The 20,477-nt window shown below is 36.4% G+C and overlaps 1 long non-coding RNA gene across 1 annotated transcript; it reads left to right on the top strand.

Moving 5' to 3' along the window:
• The first annotated feature begins 215 nt into the window (after nucleotides 1-215).
• LOC143649438 (uncharacterized) lies at nucleotides 216-19,377 on the top strand. Its single transcript, XR_013158998.1, has 3 exons — nucleotides 216-543; nucleotides 16,541-16,734; nucleotides 18,855-19,377. It is a non-coding gene; the product is annotated as an uncharacterized LOC143649438 (long non-coding RNA).
• The last annotated feature ends 1,100 nt before the right edge of the window (nucleotides 19,378-20,477 follow it).

Below are 20,477 nucleotides of genomic sequence, written 5' to 3'. Positions count from 1 at the left end.
CCTCTTGGAGGCTCTGTTGGCCAGTGGTACCTTTAATACATTGTTTTCTGATTAAATCAGCTGATTTAATTAGTTATAACAAATTAGTTCCATTGCTAGGAACTAAGAAACTAGTCTGATTTAGAATGTTAAGTAAATGCTATATTGTGACACCTAGAGTAAATGTCATAGTTGGAATTTATGGTTTTCACTAGTTCACATTGAATGACGGGGTTGAAGAACAAGAAAGAATTCAGGATGCCATGAAAGTTACTTAATTAGTTGATGTAAGATGAATGGTATGGAAGAAATAGCCACTAAGGGAGAAGCAAGGTCATAAATTCAATTTAGAACATTTTGAGTTTAAGATTGCTGCAGGAGAAAATATAAGAAAGCGCTAGAATTCTAACTTTCTCCTGAGAATCCTGTGAGAGACTTAAGATTAAGGAATAGAGAGAAGAGGCACTTCTCAACGCCCACTATTTGCACCATTGGAATCTGCTCGAAATTGTCTGCTTCAGGGCTTTAGAAAGAAAAAGGCAGACGTATAAACAGAGTTGTCCGGTAAGCAACTCCCCTCTGAAAGGGATGTTATGCCTAGTTTGGCAGCTGTAGCAACTTCAGTAGTGGCATAGTGCCATGCCAGCAAAGAATCTCTCACTAGAGAGTGGCACCATCTTGCTTCGGAGCTGAAGTACTCATCCAACGTCGAGTTGATGATGAGAACAGAAAGGCTACATGTATTTTCTGACTTTGAGACAGCCAAATCAAACACACTGAGGGTAGAATCATAGCTTAAAATAGTTTCTGGTATTTAAAATATCCTTTGCAGTCTCTCCTTACTTTCCACTCAAGTCCCGAAGCCAACAACCAATCATTGATTTAATAAATAGCAGTGTCTACTTTGGCCAGGACCCTGCCAGGCACCAGGAATAAATAGAAGGCAAATCTAGACCGTGTCCTGTCTTCAGAGAGTGTATGGTTTAAATAGAAAAGTGAGAGAAAGCGATTGGGCTTCAATAGAAGGCCATCTATCTGAAGAAATGGATAAGTGATGGGCAAGATTGCAGATTAATCCAGGCATTTCTGAAAGGGGCTCACCTGGCTGGGTGCCTATGAAATTGCTCTAGAAATTTTCAGAAATCAAAAATTAATTCTTATCATGGAAATAAACACCTTGAAAATACAAATCCACAGGTGAAGGGCTAAAACTGCCATAAAAATGAGTTTCAGTAAAAATAACTGATAACATTAGACTTCTTGCTATTTCAGTGTTTGAGGTGGTGGTGATGGGAATTCAAAGACAGGGGAGTCAGGGTAACAAGAAAGACCGAAAAAGGCAAAAAGACATTAAAGATGTGAGGTCAGGAATTGTGGCTGTAAATGGAGAGAACAAGTAAAAGCAGGCTTCTTTTTTTTTTTAAGGTACTGAAATCTTTTTCATTTATTGAAACCCAAAAGAGGGTTTAACAGTAACAACCAAAAATTGAACTCCAACTTTGGTAGTACTTTTAAATAACATAATATAGATAGAATAAAGATCTGAGAATCTGTTATTTTAGAAAGGCAATATTTTAAAATTAGATCATATTAGGAAACATACTTCAAGAACATTACTATTACAAAACATAACTACACGCCACATAAATATACCCTGTTTGTATAGGGAATTCCCCAACGCTGCCTGCATCCTCAGAAAAGTACGAGCTGTGGGCAAAGATTCTTTCTGCCCTCTGTGTCTCCAATATGTTCTTCTTAAATTGCCACAAGAATTCCACCAAAGGATTTACTTAACCATATTAAGAGCATCTTAAATGATGCAATTTTATTTTGTCAGTGAGATAGCTGTAATTAAAACAAATTATCTCCTTCCACTCATAGCTTAATTCAGATAGCATATTTGATAGCTTCTTTTAAAAATTAACTTTTATTGTTCTTTTCTTATTTTGAAATAAATTCATGCTTATAGTATAGCCATTAGAAAATTCAGACACAGGTAAGAGGGCAAAGCCATCTGTTTAGTTTCCCGTGATATCTCCTGTGCCCAGTGAGATGACAGCAGAGTATATCAAATACATGAACATAGGACATCAAGCATACATGATCTCAACACCAATAAATGACTACCATTACTTTCTGGTATCTATTTTTCCAGTCACATGTATGTGTAAACTTACATACACATACGTGTGTGTAGGTATAAAAATGTGTATTGATAGTTTGATTTACAAAATACCAAGTCAGACAGTTGTTAAAGGGCATCCATGGAGAACTCTTGCCAATACCATATGAAGATGAGAGTAATACATTCGGACAATTGCCCTTTTGGTTCGAATATATGATCTTTACTTATTTGCCCTTACATAAAATAAATACCTTTTGCAAAATGCTTACTTAAGCTCCCTTCTTTTTTTTTTTTTTTTTTTTGAGGTACACTGCTTTCTTGCCCTTATTTATGCTTAAAATTAGTGAAAAACATTCTGTTATGTCACAAATAAGATTAAAGATAGTTGTAATATACTTCACCATGTGACCTGGAGCTTTCTACCTGAGTAAAATAAGGAAAAATCAAAATGCCTCCTCCTTTTACTGGACATATTCCAAATCTTTACATATTTCTGTAGGTTGCAGATAAGTCTCTCTATGATAAGTCTTCCAAACACTGAGAAAGAAAACACCACTCTGGAGTTCAGGAATTGTGTTAGGATTCTCTAGGGAAACAACCAAAAAGATATATCTGCAAATATGAGACTTTATAAAATTGTCTCACTCAACTATGATGATGCATAAGTCCAAATTCCAAAGGCACTGCAAGTTGGCAACTCCAGTGAAAGTCTTTGATGAATTTCCCAGGAGAGGCTGACTGGCTGAAGTAGAGATGAAAGTTCTCTCTTCTGACTGCTGAAGTTATCACCCTAAAAGCCTTCATCTGATTGGATTAAACATCTTTCATTGCAGAAGACACACCCCTTAGCTTATCCTAAATGTAATCAGCCATAGATGCAATCAACTGATTGATGATTTAAGTCCACAAAATGTCCTTGCAGTAATGGTTAGGAAGTACTTGCTTGGCCAGACAACTGGGCACCATCACCTGGCCAAGATGACCCATGAACCTAACCATCACAGGAATGTTTAGACAATGGAAGTTTTTCACTTTCAAGGTATAGCAAGTCATCAGTTTAAGTATCCAGGGAAATAACGAATAAATTATGATGAATTCATACAGTGAGTGGATCAGTTAAAATTGAGCATGTTTGAGCTAATGTAGGAACATGGAAAAATCTCAAATGTAGAATTTTGAGAGAGAAAGTAAGTTGCAGAATTATATGTACAGTATAATACCATGTTTATAAAGTTGGAAGTGCACAAAAACATGATATTTATTTTTTCGTGGATATATCCATGAATAATAAAACAGAAAATATGCACAAGAATGATAAAGACAAACATCAGGAGATTCATTACTTTAGGGAAAAGAGTAAATAATGACATCGGAGGTACAAGAAGACTTGAAACTGTATTGTTTTGTTAAGCTGAATAGAGGGCACACAGGTCTTCAAAAAGTCAAAATCTTTTTGATGGCTAACCTATTTCATAATAAAAAAAAAACAGATAAAAAAACAAAATAAAACATGATATAATTGACATCTTCAGATACCAGAAAATCTGGCATATTGATGGTACAGTGCCCCATAACTAGTGGACAAAGATTACATGAGCACAAATTTTAGCTTTGGTAAAACTTAACAGCACTATTTACAATTCAGCAGATCTGCCTACATAGCTAGGAGTAAAATAGAGTTAAGGTCTTCAAAGAGCAAATTACAGTGGAAATACAGTTTACTTGTCTTTTCCTCAAGAACAAAAGTCCCAGGATACATCCTAATAAAGCTTTAGTTCTTGGTGGCCTCACTTTGATATTTCTGATCTCAACTTGGGTTCCTGGAAGCCCTTCAAACCTACCTAACTTCAACTTCGAGGGTGGCCTTTCTGCCACTTATACTTTTGACACTGTCCTCCAGCACCATCGAGGCTGGATAGAACTGCTGCCTGCTTCTGGTTTCCATTTCAAGGTCACTGTTGTGACTCTGTCAGCCATAAGTACACAATCGGTACCCCTGTGAGGTTAGGAGTTCCCCAAATCTGGAGATACCCAAAGAGAGGTAGTTAGGGATGTTATAGAAGGATTTCTAACAATCTCTCAGACAACCTCTGAATATTTATTTTTATATTCATCCATTCAAGAAATACTTGAGGGTTCATTTTGTGCAAGGCCTCTTGCTTGTTCAATCTCTATTGTTCAAAGATGTGTCTTTGCAAATGTGTCTCCATTTTCATAAAAGTGAAAATTGAGACAGAGAGAAGAAACATTTTTAAGTAAATAATAAAGAAGGATGGAATGCAGTGGTGTGTGGACCCATCCCTTTTAGTCTTATTACTAAGAGCAATACAAGAATCTCAGGAACATTTTAGTTCTAATGGTTAAGTTCATGAACTCATAAATGTCTACCATGGAAGAGACCCTAGCAGTCATCCAATTCAAATATTTCATTTTAAAAATGAAGAAGCAAAAGCTTATGGAAGTTTGGTGGCTGATTGCAGAATTTATTCTCAGATATAGTATTTCTTTCCCAACCTTGAAAATTATGTTCCTAAAAATCCCCAAGGTAAGGATTTGAACATCTTAAGAGGAAATTAGAGTTTGGGGAGTAAAGTAGGGAGAGAACCTGAAAAAAATTATCTCCATTTTTTAAATATTTACTAACGTAAAATAATACAGATACAACTGACATTCTTTTTATTTAATGCTGAACAAATTTGCTAATGATGTGCTTTGTAAAACAGATTTTTTTTACTTAGAATTCCTTATTACTAACCATTTCTGTGGGTCCTCACTTAGCTTTTCTGGGACAGACTCTGGGCTTTCTCTCTTAGCTTAGTGTCCTCAAGCATCTGTGACTGTTTTCATTTAAGCGCTCTCTGTGGTGGTTCTCAGCTCTCTGTGTCAGCTCTTTTACAGACTCCAGTAAACTAAATAAGACCCACCTTGAATGGGCAGGGCCACATCTGCATGGAAATAATCTAATCAAAAGGTCCTGACCAAAGAGTGGGCCTGCCCCCCACCACATGATTGGATTAGAATTAAAAAAACATGGCTTTTCTGGGGTACATAATTGTTTTAAAACAGCACACTATCTGTCGGTTCTCTCTGCCCAATTATTTTTTTAATATCCAGTATTCGTATTATTTTTTGCATATAGTTACAATGGATATTTTCCTGTTTCAGATCTCCTTGTCTTATGTTTTCAAGCTTTTGACTTGATCAGTCTTACTTATAATTATCTCTTGTCTTGATTCTGTGACAGCGCTTTTTTTCCCAGCTTCTTACACCACCTCTCTGGCTGTTCCTTCTCTCTGCTGCAATTTAAATGTTTCTGCTCACCAAGATTATAGCTTAAATTTTCATCTCCTCTCACTGTTTTCCCTCCCTATATGATTATTACTATGTGATAACCAGATCCTGCCAAATTAATCTTGGTAATATTGTCCTGATCTATGATTTCCACTCTATTCTTGCTGCTACGGTCTTAATTCAGCACATCACCATCTATCAATCTGGACCACTACATCATATCTTTATGGTTTGTCACCAGATTTATATCTCTCAAATCCATTATCCACATTGTGATCTGAGTGATGTTTTCCTTAAGATTATTTAGGGTTCTCAATGTTTTTACATTGCCTATAGAACTTTATCCAAATTCCTCAGCATTGCATCCAAGACCCATCACCTTAGCTCTTGCATCCTTTGGTCTAGCCTTATTAAACTACCTACTTAATCTTGCCTAATGCTCCAAGTTGTCTAAGCATCTTCACGCCTTTGCCAGCAGATCTCTCTTCATCAGGAATGTCCTTTCACTCTATTTCATTTCCCCTCCTATGAGCCCGCCATCTTCTGGGTGAACACTTACTCTTCTTAGAAGACTTTTTAAACCATCACTTCATTCTTGAAGTGCCACCCCAATTCTACCTTCTGTTGCCTCATACTTCATTGAAAAAACAGGAGCCTTCTTCCACCACATCTACAATCCTTGAAGATAGAAGTTGCCATCTTCTTCCCTCCTTACCACTGACTGCATCCTTTTAATCAAAGGCCTTTTCTCAGGAGCTTCAATTCTTCTATTACACCTCTTTTTACTGCATTAATTTGACCTCCTGTGGTAGTTTGAAGCTACTAGGTACCCCTGTAAAGACCATATTCTTTTAATCCATTCCTGTGAGTGTAGACTTATTGTAGGTGGGACCTTTTGATTAGGTTATTTCAATTGACATGCGACCCACCTCATTCCAGGTGGGCCTTAATCCTCCTATTGGAGTACTTTATAAGAGGATAAAACACATACAGAAACTTAGAGATAAAATTAAGAGGAGCACCCAGAGAACCTGAGAGATGGAGTGGAAGCTAAGAGATGAAATTAAGAGAAGCACCCAGAGAAGCTGAGAGATGGAGCAGTTAGAAGCTGAAAGCAACAACACCCTGGAGCAAAGGACCAGCGGATGTTGTCATGCGCCTTGCTATCTGACAGTAGAGCCAGCTTGCCTGTAATCAGTCTTCAGAGAAGGTATCCTGCTGTTGATGCCTTAATTGGGACATTTTCATGGCCTTTGGAACTGTAAACTTGTAATCTCATAAATCCCCATTGTTAAAAGCCAATCCATCTCTGGTACATTTTGTCAACTGTAGCAAACCAAAACACCCTCTTTACTGAATGATTCCTATCAGTGAACAAACATAATCTAATAATATCAGTCCTGAAAAAAAAAGCAATTCTCCATTGATCCACTGCCCCCACCCACTCTAGCCACCATCCTATTTCTTTCTCCTTCACAACAAAACTCCGTGAAAGAGTTGTCTGTACAAAGGGTCTTCACTTTCTCACTTCATACTCACCCTCTCACGGATGCTTCATGGTTATCTCACCTTAAATATCCAAAATCCAGTTTATTTTCATCTGAAAACCTGGTCTTCCTTCAGGCTTCCCTTTCTTTGGCATCATCATCCATCTCTTTGCTCAGGCCTAAACCTGGGTGTTTCTCATGATTCCTCCTTGTCTTGGTTCCAATACATCTAATTCACCAGCAAGTCCTATCATTTCAGTCTCCTAACTGTATTTTAAGTGATTGTATTGTCTCTCTGCCACACTCTACTACAGATTATCATTATTTTAAATTTAGCTACTGCAATACCTCCAAGCTGATCTGCTTTACCCTCTTTTAGTCACCCCTACCCTTAACTGGCTCTCAACACAGCCACAAAGCTGTCTTTCCTGAAATGTGAATCCCTATATGACACTTGCTGACAAAATCTGTACTTTGTCTTAAGACCAGACACATATGTGTGAGTATCAGCCCTTGCCCACGTCCCCAAGGCCTCTCTCATCAGCATTCCCTAAACTTCCACAATCTAGACTAACCAATTCTCACCCTTTCTCAAGCAAGTTGGTTTCTTTCTCATATCAAACCTCCACACGTGATTCACAGTGATTCTTTAGTTTAGAATTCCACTCACCTGACATATTCTCATGGCAGACTCTTTCTTACCCTTAAGTCTTGGCTTAAATATCATCTCTTCAGAGAAACCTTCCCTGGTGATCCTATTTTAGTGAATCTCCCATTCTTTCTTTAGCACAGTGTCCTCTTTGTCTCCATACTTATTTGCTTCTTTTTTGCTATTTTTCCATTTTTCTTGACTCTCTAGAAGGCTCTGTATAACTGACCAAAATATATCCAGTGTCCCTCAGTGTTTGTCAGCTAGTACTTATTTGTTGAATAATGATTTTTGACTGTCATATAATATATTTTTTTAATTAAGTAAAAATAGATTGCCTCAAACGTACATGTAGGGTCAAAAAGTGGAATGTAGAAGATAGCACTGCATTGGGATAAAATTTCACATCAAAGTCAGCAACTCCTCAGGAAACTGTTCCCAGAATTCCTGGAACTATTATACTGTTGCATACTCTAGCCTATTTTTGCACGTTGGCATGTCTTCTTACTGACCTTTAGCTTAAGAATAAAATAGAAAGTGACTTGGAACCATGAATACCTGAAGTTTGACACTTAAAAATTCATCCTCAGAAGAAATAATATTCTGATTATCTTTGTGTGAAAAGATTCTTTTTAATATTGTATTTCATTTCAAATGTGTAGCACATTGGCGATGGATACACAGAAGCATAAAATTAGAAAATTTAGTAAAAAGTATATATTTAGATATCTTTGCAATTACCTCTGTCCCCATATCTCCCATTCCTATAAAAAACTACATTTATTAGATTCCTAAATATTCTTCTGATGTCTACATGGTAAAAATAACTAAATGCAAACGTGTGTTTTTGTAATTTACTATTCAAAATATTTTATATGCACTTCTTTTCATCTTATAATTTTTACTTAATATATTATAGAGATCCTTCTATATTAGTGTTTAGAGAAAATCCTCAATCTTTTTCACAGTTGCATGATATTCCTTTGTGTAGCTATTTAAAAGTTTATTTAACCAGTACTATATAGATTGATATTTAGGTTGTTTCCAATCTTTTGGAATGAATAACTTTGTACCAAAAAGAGTGGGGGTGGGGGGTGTCCACAGTCAAATTGAGGGATCAAAGCATAAATGAGTCTTTACATTTTTATAAATATTTCAGAACAAGTACAAATGCCTTTTATTCCCACAGCCTTTCTGATAAAACGTGTTGCCAAACTTTTGGTTTTTTCTTTTTTCTGTTGAAGTAGATAAAGTATGACATTTTAATGTGTTTTCACTTTAATTACTAAAAGTGCGGTTGAGCATCTAATTCATATATTCATTTTTCTGTGAACTAACTGTTCATGTTCTTTGTACATTTTTTATTTGGTCATTCTGATTTGTTTATTCTTTCATATAAACTTCAGATTTAGTGTGTACAGTTTCAGGAGAAAAAAATGTTGTTTTTGTTGGGATTGCTTTAAATTGTAAGTCAATTAAGAATGCACAGGCTTTGAAAGAAAAGGTTTTCCTTCACTTTTTTTTTTTTTACTAAATCTTTCCGTTTCTTCAAGTCTACATTAAGTCCTTTAAGTGAGTTTTAAATTTCTCCTCATACAAGTTTTATACAGGTCCTGATGAATTTCTCAAAGCCATCTTATATTTTCTGTTATAAATGAAGACATTAATTACTTTATATTCTCTGTGATTGTTGTTAATATATATACACGCCATAAAAAAAGAAATAGATAGAGAGATAAATTTGTTAGTCCACATTAAATAATTAATACTCTTATCTTTATTGTAGTCTAGTTAATTCTCTTGCAGTTTGCTGATAAATACATATGTAAATAATGAAAGAGTAACTCTTTTCTTTATCATTTTTATCACTGATTTATTTCTTTTTTCTAATTTCTTTGAGGAATACTTCTCATATAATATTAATTAGTAGTGGTTTTAGAGGACAGAATGAATAAATACGTCATGTACCTGATTTTGATGGAAATAATTCTGGAGTTGCTCCATTACCTATTTTCTGGTAGGTAGCCATGTCAGAGATGAGTAAGGATAGGTTTACCAGGCTATGGTGGTAAACAATAAAAATTCCCAGTGATGTAAACAAGTTTTATTCTACTCTATTGATTATGTGGTTTAGATTCTCTCTAATCTTACTTATTTTATTTATTTATTTATTTTTGATGCAATTTTATTGAGATATATTATTTATATTTACATACCATATAATCATTCAAATTGTACAGTCAGTGGTGTACGGTATTATCATATAGCTGTGTCTTTGTCATCAAAATTTATTTTTGAACATTGTCAATGCACAAAAAAGAAATTAAAATAAGAATAAAAGTAAAAATAAAAATGAAAAGAACACCCCAAACCTCCCATACCCATCTCCTCCTATATTTATTTATTGTCATTTTTTTTTTATTTTACTCATCTGTGCATACACTGGATAAAGGGAGTGACAGTCACAAGGTTTTCACAGTCACAGGATCACACCTTAAAAGCTCTATAGTCATTCACTTACCATCCAGAATCAAAGCTATTGGATTACAGCTCAACAATTTCAGGTATTTCCCTCTAAACAACTCCAATTCACTAAAAACTGAAAAAAGGTATGTGTATACTTGTAAGAATAACCTACAGAATGAACTCTTGGCTCTATTTGAAATCTCTCAGCCACTGAAACTTTATTTTGTTTCATTTCTCTTTCCTCATTTGGTCAAGAAGTCTTTATCTCATGGGCATGAGAAAATATTCTTACTTATTTTTTGTTCACTTGACCTAAGATTGAGGGAAGTAAACTGGAGCCTCTCATGATTAATGTTTTTCTATTTCCCTGTGCATTTCCTGCACATTCTGTTTTATTACAGTGGCTGCCATTTTTATGCATTTATATTAATATTTGTTATAATTTCATTGTCCTCCTAACATTACATAAATTTTTCCTTCTTTTTTTTTATTGGCCCTAAGTAGATTTTGTCGGACACTAGTATTACAATCCTTATTTAATTAGTGTCTTAGTTTGTTAGGCTGCTATGACAAATATTACAAAATGGGTTATCTTAAATAATGGGAATTTATTGGCTTATGGTTTTTGAGGATAGGAGAAGCCCAAATCAAAGTGCTAAAAAGGCAATGCTTTCTTGCCAAAGTCTGTAACAAAACATTCTAGTTCTGGCTGCTGGTGATCCTTGGGATTCCTTGGCTTGCATCCTTGCTCACATCACATGGCTATGTCCTCTCTTTTCTCTTCCAGGTTCCTTTGACTTTAGGCTTCCAGCTCCTCCCTGTAGCTTTCCCTCACTATGTTTGAATTTTTTCTGCTTATAAAAGGTCCATCTTGCTTTAGTAGACTATTTCTTACCTAAAAGTAACATCTTCAAGAAATTCCATTTACAGTGCGTTCACACCGGTAGGAATGAGGACTCAGTTAAGAACTTGCCTAAATTGAGGTTCATAATTCAGTCTACCACAACTACTATAGGTCTTATTGGTGAGATCATTTGGGATCAGTTTTCATGGTGCTTTTCCATCTTAGAGATTCAAGTTTTCTTCTATTTCAGGAACTGCTTCCTAAGTTATATTTAAAAATTTTTTTTATTGTTTTGGGTTTTGGGGGGCAGGGGATTTAATCATGTATAAATTGCATCTCCTTTGTCTTAAATGTTTACCATTTTTCTTATATATTATTTTCTAGTCTCTTCATTTCTGTTTCATTTTATTTGCTTTTCTACTTTCTATTTTTCTTCTCTGTGGTGTCTGTTCATGCATGTGTTAATAATTTGTCTCAATTTTTGAAATAATTTATCTTATTCATCTATTTATTTTCTGAATTTCTGCTATTAGCAAGTTCATTTCCTCTTAGTTTGACTCCTGTTATCTCAGCAACACCTTCTCTGATTTCCAATATTTCTATTTTTATGGTCTTTTATAGAGGCAATGACTTCTGTATTCTTTAATACTGGGTTAAAATTTCCATCTGTTTTGTGGATGGTATCATTCCTGTTGAACTTTCTTCATCTGCAGGAAAGTTTGGCTAGTCTTTTCTTGGGGAGAGAGGTGGGGTGCATGGTCCAGGAATCGAACCCAGGTCTCCCACATGAAAGGTGGGCATTCTAACCACTGAACTACCTGTGCATCCTGGCTAGTCTTTTTAAACATTTTTCTTTGTAATGTCTCTGTATACGTACTTTGTCTGTTTTGTTGTTTTCTTTTTTTTTTTTTTTTTTAGTATACAGGGAAGGAAACAGGCCCCAGTTTGTACATAGTTGCAACTTAAACTTTTTGGCTTGAAAAAAATATTTTTGTAATAAAGATTTCTGGGTTACAATGAAAAAAAAGTAGACTATTCACAGCATGGTATACTCTTGCTTTGAATGAGTTGGATTTTTCTGGAGTAGGTAATAGCCAGAGTTTCCTGGAGCTAGGGAGAAGGGAGAGTTGGGCAGCATATCCTTCCAGCTTTTATAAGTCAAGAATCTCTCTTTTCTTGTACAGAGATAGATATTTGCCTTTAAATTGACATCTCTTTTTCCAGAAGTTGTGTTAATTCAGCAGTATTTATTCATCCAGCTCTGCACTCTTCTGCTTCCTCCAAGAGCTAATGCCCTCCGTGGTAACAGACCTTGCCTTCCACTGCCCACTCTATGTAATACAGTACATAATTAAAAGCCAAATTATATTGCAAACTATAACCAGCCATTTATTTGACAAATTAAATCTCTTTTTTTCTAAGCTAATATGTTTAGGAAGTCAAACTCTGCTCCCCAAACTTTTTGATAAGCTGAAAAATATGTACCATGCCCAAAGTCTTTTTACAAAAGTGGATCTAATACAGTGCTGAATAATTTAAACATGTAAACAAAATAAAAGGAAAAGGAAAAGAAAAGAAAAAGAGAGAGAAAAAAAAAGGAGAGAAGAAGGGAAAGAGAGAGAGAAAGAAGGAAAGAAGGAAGAGGGGGAGGAAGTTAAGAAGGAAGGAAGGTAAGTTAGGAAGGATGGAATAAAGAAAGAAGAAAGAAAGAAGGAAGGAAAGAAAGGAAGGAAGGAAGGAAGAAAGAAACAACTTGTGATAAGCTTGGATAAAATGACTAAGAAATATTGTATAGATTTTCCAAAAATGAAGTAGATTTATGGAATACAAATATTGATTTAAATGCTTTAGGGGTACTAACTGTTTGAATCCTTAAACAGCTATATGAGTTAGGAGCTATTATTATCCTCAATACATGGTTAAGAATATTCTCATTTACAGTTAAGAAAGTGAGATCCAGAGAGATAAAGTAGCATGTTGAAGATTAATCATTAAGTTAATAAAAGTCAAAATATTGAACAGTATAAATTTTATTATATTATTATGTAAATGCATGTGTGTATATATACATATATGCATGTCTAAATGCAAGTAAATTTTTGGAAGAATACATAACAAATAATACTAGTATTTACTTCTGGAGATCAGCAAATACGGAACATAGAGTATGGAGAAGAGACTTATTTTTCACTGTTTGTTTTTCCAGTGCTACTTGAATTATTGCTTTTATCATAAAAAGCTTAAGTTTTTCAAACATGAGTTTACTAAATCATTAAAAGTGTTCTTTCCTCTATTTTAAGAATTTTTTGTGGTTTTTCTATTGTGTGGAGTATAAGCTCACGTGTCAAGTTGGAAGTTGATGGTGTCCCGTTGTTGGTCAAGCAAGCACTGGCCTGACTGTTAATGGGAGAATATTTCATGGATTTAAATTATTAGTCAGTTAATTGTATCTATAGTTGATTATATCTAAAATCAAAACAGGGGAAATTGCATTCAACAATGAGAGAATTCTCATCCAATTAATTGAAGGCCTAAAGGAAAAACTCATGGTTTCAGCAGTCAGAAAGAATAATTTCTTTCTCTATTTCAGCCAGTCAGCTTTTCCGGGGGAATTCATTGAAACCTCCATTGGATTTACAAGCTTATGGCCTGCCCTAGGGAATTTGAACTTGCCAATCCCCATGTCACATGAATGAATTTCTATCATAAATCTCATACTATTTATATATACATACACACACAGATCTGTTTCCCTGGAGAACCCCAACTAACACACATGTTGATATCATAGATATGATAGATGTTGATACCAAGTGTGGTTTTTTGAGAAACAAAATCTTTGGGATGAGATTTCTAAGATGTTTCTGGATTTTTGGAATTGGTTCTTTAATTTGATTACATTAAAAGGTGCTAGTGACTCCATTTCCAATGATCAAAATAGCGCTAATAGTCCATGGCAGGAATTGGCAATAGAGATATGCAAAATCTCACCATCAGATATAGCTACTTACATGCTTCTAAGAAACAAGGTTCTGGGTGACAGTATATTTGATACCTCACAGAGATTTGAAGAGTGAAACAGTAAAATTATTTTGGCTGATTATTCCTAAAAGTGGTGGATATTGTTTTTTACAAAAAGAACGAGCTCAAGGCTTTAATTTGCCAGGTCAAGTGCCTCATGAAGGACATGAAAGTTTCTATGTGTGCCCAGAAAGAAACTCTAATTTTTGTAATTGCAGACTTGAGATTTCCAAAAACCAGTCCCAGAGTCTCATTGTCAAGGTGGCTGAATTCAAATATAAATTGATTTCTCCACCTTGCACCGTATCTGTTGCGAAATGGAGAGCATTGATTAGGAAGAAATTAGAATCCTGAAAATTGGAATGAGGATAATGGACAGATGATAATGAGAGTGGGACCATTTAAACCTTAGATTTGGTTGAGTCTTTGGAAGATAAACCTATAGTGGTCTGCCCTGAGGAATCAGCCATCTAGCCTTCACTGAAGAGATTAACCCTGCTGTGCCTGATAAATCTGTAACTGCACTCCCCAAGAAAACAAACTTCATCCCTCCATCTGAACAGATTATTTTATTTTACCAGATGAAACTGTACTGAAATTCCTTAAAGAGGTTGGCTTGCAAGTCTGGTAATTTCTCTTATGACCCACTCCTACCAACCCCTCTTTCCTTCTAAACCTATAAGTAGGCCCAAGAGGTCCCAAAAGATAAGGTACAAAATATTACCCATTAGGAGGTGCACTGTATTTCAAAAGAACTGCATGTTTTTTCCACTTCTATAGCTAGAAATCAAGGAAATATGTTTGACAATAAATATTAAGGGTGTGGGATAATGGTGGAAGAAATATAAAGTTGAATCAGGCTGAATTCATTGATATGGGCCCACTAAGCAAAGATTCTGATTTGATATTGTAGCTTGATGGTTTAAAAAGGGTGGTAAAAGTTTGTTCAGGTGTTTGGTTTAATCATGAACCAAAAGGTGGCCTATATTGACTGAAATCAAAATGGCAGAGCTTCCCTGGTATAATATAGATGAGGGATCCAAAGGCTTAGAGTGATGGGAATGTTGGAGTATATTTATCATATGAGACTGGCTCAACTACCCCAGAAATGTCCAGAGAACACACTTTTTACCATTACTGCGAGGAAAAATTTTTTGAGAGCAGCTTCATCATACCAAAGAGTTCTGTGGTCACTCTTCTCTGTAGGTTAGATATTAATGTGAGCAATTCTGTCACTCAACTTGAATTCTTAAATACAATGAGGATAATTAGATCCCAGATTGGCAGAAACCAAGTGGCAACACTTAGCTGTCAAAGCTAATGAACATCAGAGTGTAAGCAGTAATCAGAATAGTCTGACTTATAGAGATTTATGGTGTTGGTTAGTTGATCATGGGATACCTAGAAGTGAAATATATAGGAAGTCCACTAAATTCTTACTTGATCTGTATAAGCAAAAATATGCTTGGTCAAGTGGACAAAAATTTAACTTCAATCACAAAAACAAAGATTCATGGTCTCTCAATCCATTTCTAGACTTGAGAGAGTTCAGAGACCCAGAGCTCCTTGAATGAATGGAAGGCTAGGTACCCATGGGAAAGGATCCTGCTACATGGCCAAAACATATCATTTTAATCTTCATCCCAGCTTTCCCAAAAGGGTCTAATGGCCTTTTACCAGGGTAACAATGCACTCAGGAAAAGGAAATGATCAGACACGTCAGGGTTTATTAGATTTTGTTTCTGAAATGACCTCAATTCCGGGAGACCTAAAACATCCCTGTGTTCCACAAGTCAAAGTAGGGATTTATGAAGGTCAGGTGATAAATACCTCAGGTCTGTCTCATAGTGGGTTTCCAGAACCAGTCTATGGTTATATCTCCAGTTCCAGAATGCATAGTTGGAACAGACATCCTCAGCAACTGGCAGAATCCCCACATTTGCTTCCTGACTAGTAAAGTGAGGGCTACTATGTTAGGAAAGACCAAGTAGAAGTCACTAGACCCGCCTTTACCTGGCAAAATAGTCAATTAAAGCCATATCACATTCCTGGCGGGACTGCAGAGACAAATATCATCTTCAAGAGCTTGAAGGTTGCAAGGGTGGTGATTCCCACATCCTCATTCAACTCTTCTATTTGGAGGGTGCAGAAAACAGATGGATCTTGGAGGATGACCAGATGGTGACTCCAGTTGCAACCACTGTTCCAGATATTGTATCATTATTTAAGCAAGTGAACATATTTCCTGATATCTGGTATACAGCTATTGAGCTGGCAAATGATTTTTTCTCAATACCTGTTACTTAAGACTACCAAAAACAGTTTGCTTTCAGCTAGCAAGGCCAGCAGTGCATCTTCACTGCCCTACCCCAGGGGAACAGGCATACATTGTTTTATTGTGCCTTCCTTTACCGCATTTTGCGGTTAATCCTTTTTTACAAATTGAAGATTTGTGGCAATCTTACAGTAAGCATCTCTCTTGACACCATTTTTTTAATAACGTATAAACATTTGTTTTGTGTCATATTTTAATTAAAGTATGTACATTGACTTTCTTAGACAATGCTATCGCATACTTAAAAGACTATAGTATTGTATTAACATAACCTCTATATGCACTGGGAAACCAAAAAAAAATTTGTGTCACTCACTTTATTGCATTATTTGCTTTATTGCAGTGGTCTAGAACCAAACCTGCAAAATCTCTAAGGTATGCCTGCATATGAACTTTCCATCCCCATGTTATAACCTACTCCTTGGAGTCATTGATCACCGTTCTCTTCCATAAGACATCACACTGGTCCTTTATATTGATGACATTATGCTGATTGAACCCAGTGAACAAGAAGTAGCAACTACGCTGTACTTATAGGTAAGGAATTTGCATGTCAGAGGATAACAGATAAACCCAACAGAAATTTAGGGGCCTTCCACCTCAGTGAAATTTCTAGGGATCCAGGGGTGTGGGACATTTTGAGATACCTGTTCTAAAGTAAAGGATAAGCCCCTCCTATGACCAAAAAAGAGGCAAATGCTGAGCTAACCTCTTTGGATTTGGGAGTTAAAATGTTCCTTATCTGGGTGTGCTGCTCGAAACCATTTACCAAGTGACCTTGAAAAGCTGCAAATTTCATGTAAGGACTAGGATAAGAGGAAGCTCTACATTAAGTCCAGGTTGCCATGCAAGCTGCTCTACCACTTGGATCACATGATCCAGCATGATGCTGGAAAAGTCCGTGGAAAATAGAGATGCTGATTGGAGTCGGGAGAATCACAGCACAGACCCTTAGGATTTTGGAGGAATGCTCTGCCATCTTCTGCAGCTATCCTTTTCCTTACTACTTGGCCTTAATAGGGACCAAATGCTTAACCAGAAACCACCAATTTACCATGAAAACTGAGTGGCCCATCAGGAACTGAGTGTTGTCTGACCCACCAAACCACAATGGGTTTGTTTGGGTGTTCACAGCAGTACTACTTCATCAAATGGAAGTGGTATATATGAAATCAGACTCAAGCAGACACTGAAGTCACAAATAAGTTATAGGAAGAAGTGACCCAAATGTACTTCTTCTATTATCTTTCCCAGCCCACAGTTGTGGGCTCTTAAGGAGAGGCCCACAATCAATTGAGTAAGAAAGTAAAAACTTAGGCCTAGTTTACAGAAAGTGTTTTACAATATACAGATGCCACCCAAAAGTGGCAGCTGTAACACTATAGCCTCATCCAGGGACATCATTGAAAGACGTTAGTAAAGAGAAGTCCTCTCAGTGGGCATATGATCCTTCTAGCAATACAACTAGTTCATTTTGCTTAGAAGGAAAAAATGTCTGTAGGTACATTTGTTTGCTGATTCGTGAGCTGTCACCAATGATTTGGCTGATTGGCCAGGGACTTGGGGAGAACATGGCTGTAAATGTGGTGACAAAAAGGTATTGGGGGAGATGTATATGGATAGATCTTTCTGAATGGGTGAAAAACATGAAGATAGTTTTGTCCAAGTGAATGCTTAACAAAAGGTGTCTTCATCAGAAGAGGATTTTAATAATCAAGGAGATAGGTTGACCACTCTATCAGTACCAGTTGGCCTCTTTCTCCAACCACAATTTTAATGCCCAATAGGCTCATGGACAAAGTGGAGCACCCTAGCTAGGTAGGGATGGAGGTTATGCATCGGCCAGCAAACATGTATTTCCACTCATCAAGGACAACCTGTCCACAGCCACTGCTTAGTGCCCAATATGCCAACAACAAAGACCAGCAGCAAAGACAAGCACTTTTCCTCAAGGTGCTCAGCCTGCTACCAGGTGGCACGTTGATTATATCGGACCATTTCCATCATGTTAAGAGCAGCATCTTGTTCTTACTGGAATAGACACTTAATTCAATTATGGATATGGCCTCCTTGTATGTAATGCTTCTGCCAAAACTACCCTCCAGGGACTTACAGAATGCCATATCCTCTGTCTGATTTCCCACACAGCACTGCTTCTAATCAAGGAACACGCTTTACAGCAAATGAAGTGTGGGGATGGGCACACACTCACAGAATTCACTAGTCTTATCATGTTTCCATCATCCTGAAACAGAATTGATAGAGCAATGGAATGGCCTTTCGCACGTTATTTCTTTCTTTCATTTTTTTTTTTTCTTATGCATGGGCAGGCACCAGGAATTGAACCCAGGTCTCCAGCATGGCAGGCAAGAACTCTGCCTGCTGAGCCACTGTGGACCACCTGGGAATGACCTTTATACATTGCTTTTTTTTTTTTTTTTTTTGGTACATGGTCTGGGAATCGAACCCGAGTCTACCGCATGGAAGGTGAGCATTCTACCACTGAACCACCCATGCACCCTGGAATGGCCTTTTGAAGTCTCAGTTACAGTGCCGATTGGGTGGCAATGTCTTGTAAGCCTGGGACAATATTCTCTAGAAGGCTATATATGCTCTAAATGGGCATTTTCTCATGGTGCTATTTCTCCCTTTGCCAGGATTTACAGGTTCAGGAAACAAGGAGTGAAAATGAAAGTGGCACCACTCACTAGTGATCCAGTAGAAAAATCTTTGCTTCCTGTTCTGATGCTCTGCTGATTTATAGGTCTTAATTCCAAAAGGAGGAATGCTTCCAGCAGGAGACACTAAAATGACTCCACTGAACTGCAAGTTGACTGCCACCTGTTCACTTCGGGTTCCTCATGCCTCTGAATCAACAAGCAAAGAAAAGAGTTACTGTCCTAATTAGAGTAATTAATTCTAGTTATCAAGGAGAAATAGGACTGGTAGGGTAACTCTTAGTACTACTGTGCCCTGTGATTAATGTCAATGGAAAACTGCAACACCCATTCCAGGAAGGACTATCAATGTTTCAGAATCTTCAGGAATGAAGGTTTGGGTCACCCTACCAGGCAAAGAACCACAACTAGCACTGGTTCATGCTGAGAGCAAAAGAAATATGAAATGGGCAGAAGAAGGTAGTAATAAATATGAGCTATGACCACATGACCAGTTACAGAAACAAGGACTGTAATGGTGATGAGTATTTCCTCCTTTCTTTGTTATGAATATGTATATACACAAAAGCACATATCTTTATTTTCTTCCATATCTTATCCCCTTATAACATAAGTTGTATTAACTTTATTCACAGTATTTAAGTAACATGATATCAAATTTAAGAGTGAATATTATCCAAGGGCTTACATCCTCTCCTGGGTAAATAGTGCATTTCTGGTTGCACATTGGCCATTTGAATTATGTTAGGTGAATGTATAACTGTGTGTATGCCATTGTTTTTGTTTAACAATTAAGTAGATATGTATTAAGTTTAAGGAGATGTGTAAGAGTGACAGATTGACAAAGGGTGGACTGTAATGGTTAAGTTCATTTGTCAACTTGGCTACATTATGGTGTCCACCTGTTTGGTTAAACAAGTACTGGCCTGATTGTTACTGTGATGATATTTCATTGATTGAAATCATTAGTCAGTTGATTGCTTCTATGGCCAATAACATCTACAGTCAACAATGAGAGAAATCTCGTCCAATTGGTTGAAGGCTTTAAAGTTAGAACTGATGATTTCAGCAGTTAGAAAGAAGTATTTCTATCCTTTCTTAAGCTAGCTAATGTATCCTGGGGAATTCATTAAAACCTTCACTGGAGTTCCCAACTTGTGGCCTGCCTACAGAATCTGGACTTTTCAGTCCCCATGTCATGTGAGCCAATTCCAGTAATAAATCTCATAATGTTTATATATTTACAAGCATGTATATAGCCTATCAGTTCTGTTTCCTTGGAAAACCCTGCCTAATATATATCAAAAATTTAAAAGCTAAGTTTGTGAAAACTTCAGTTACTGATAATTTTAATTCTTTGTCCTTTCCTATAAGCTATGTATTTTCTACTCTAAGTGGATACTATTTTCATGATCAGAACATAAATGGTCATTAAAAGTGAAAAAAAAAAAAAGAGGATTTCAATCAGAACTAGTGAATCTCCAAAATGGGAATCTATTCTGAATCTAATGTACCCTGAGCATATTTCTCAAATGCTTTCTTTCCCAACACTTATGTGCGCACATGATTCTGGATCTTAAGAAATTAATTTCAGTCGAAAGT

Source organism: Tamandua tetradactyla, chromosome 11 (genome assembly GCF_023851605.1).
Source record: "Tamandua tetradactyla isolate mTamTet1 chromosome 11, mTamTet1.pri, whole genome shotgun sequence".
NCBI lineage: Eukaryota > Metazoa > Chordata > Mammalia > Pilosa > Myrmecophagidae > Tamandua > Tamandua tetradactyla.
Note: the sequence above shows the minus strand (reverse complement) of the source record. Positions and strands in the feature narration are given on the sequence as shown.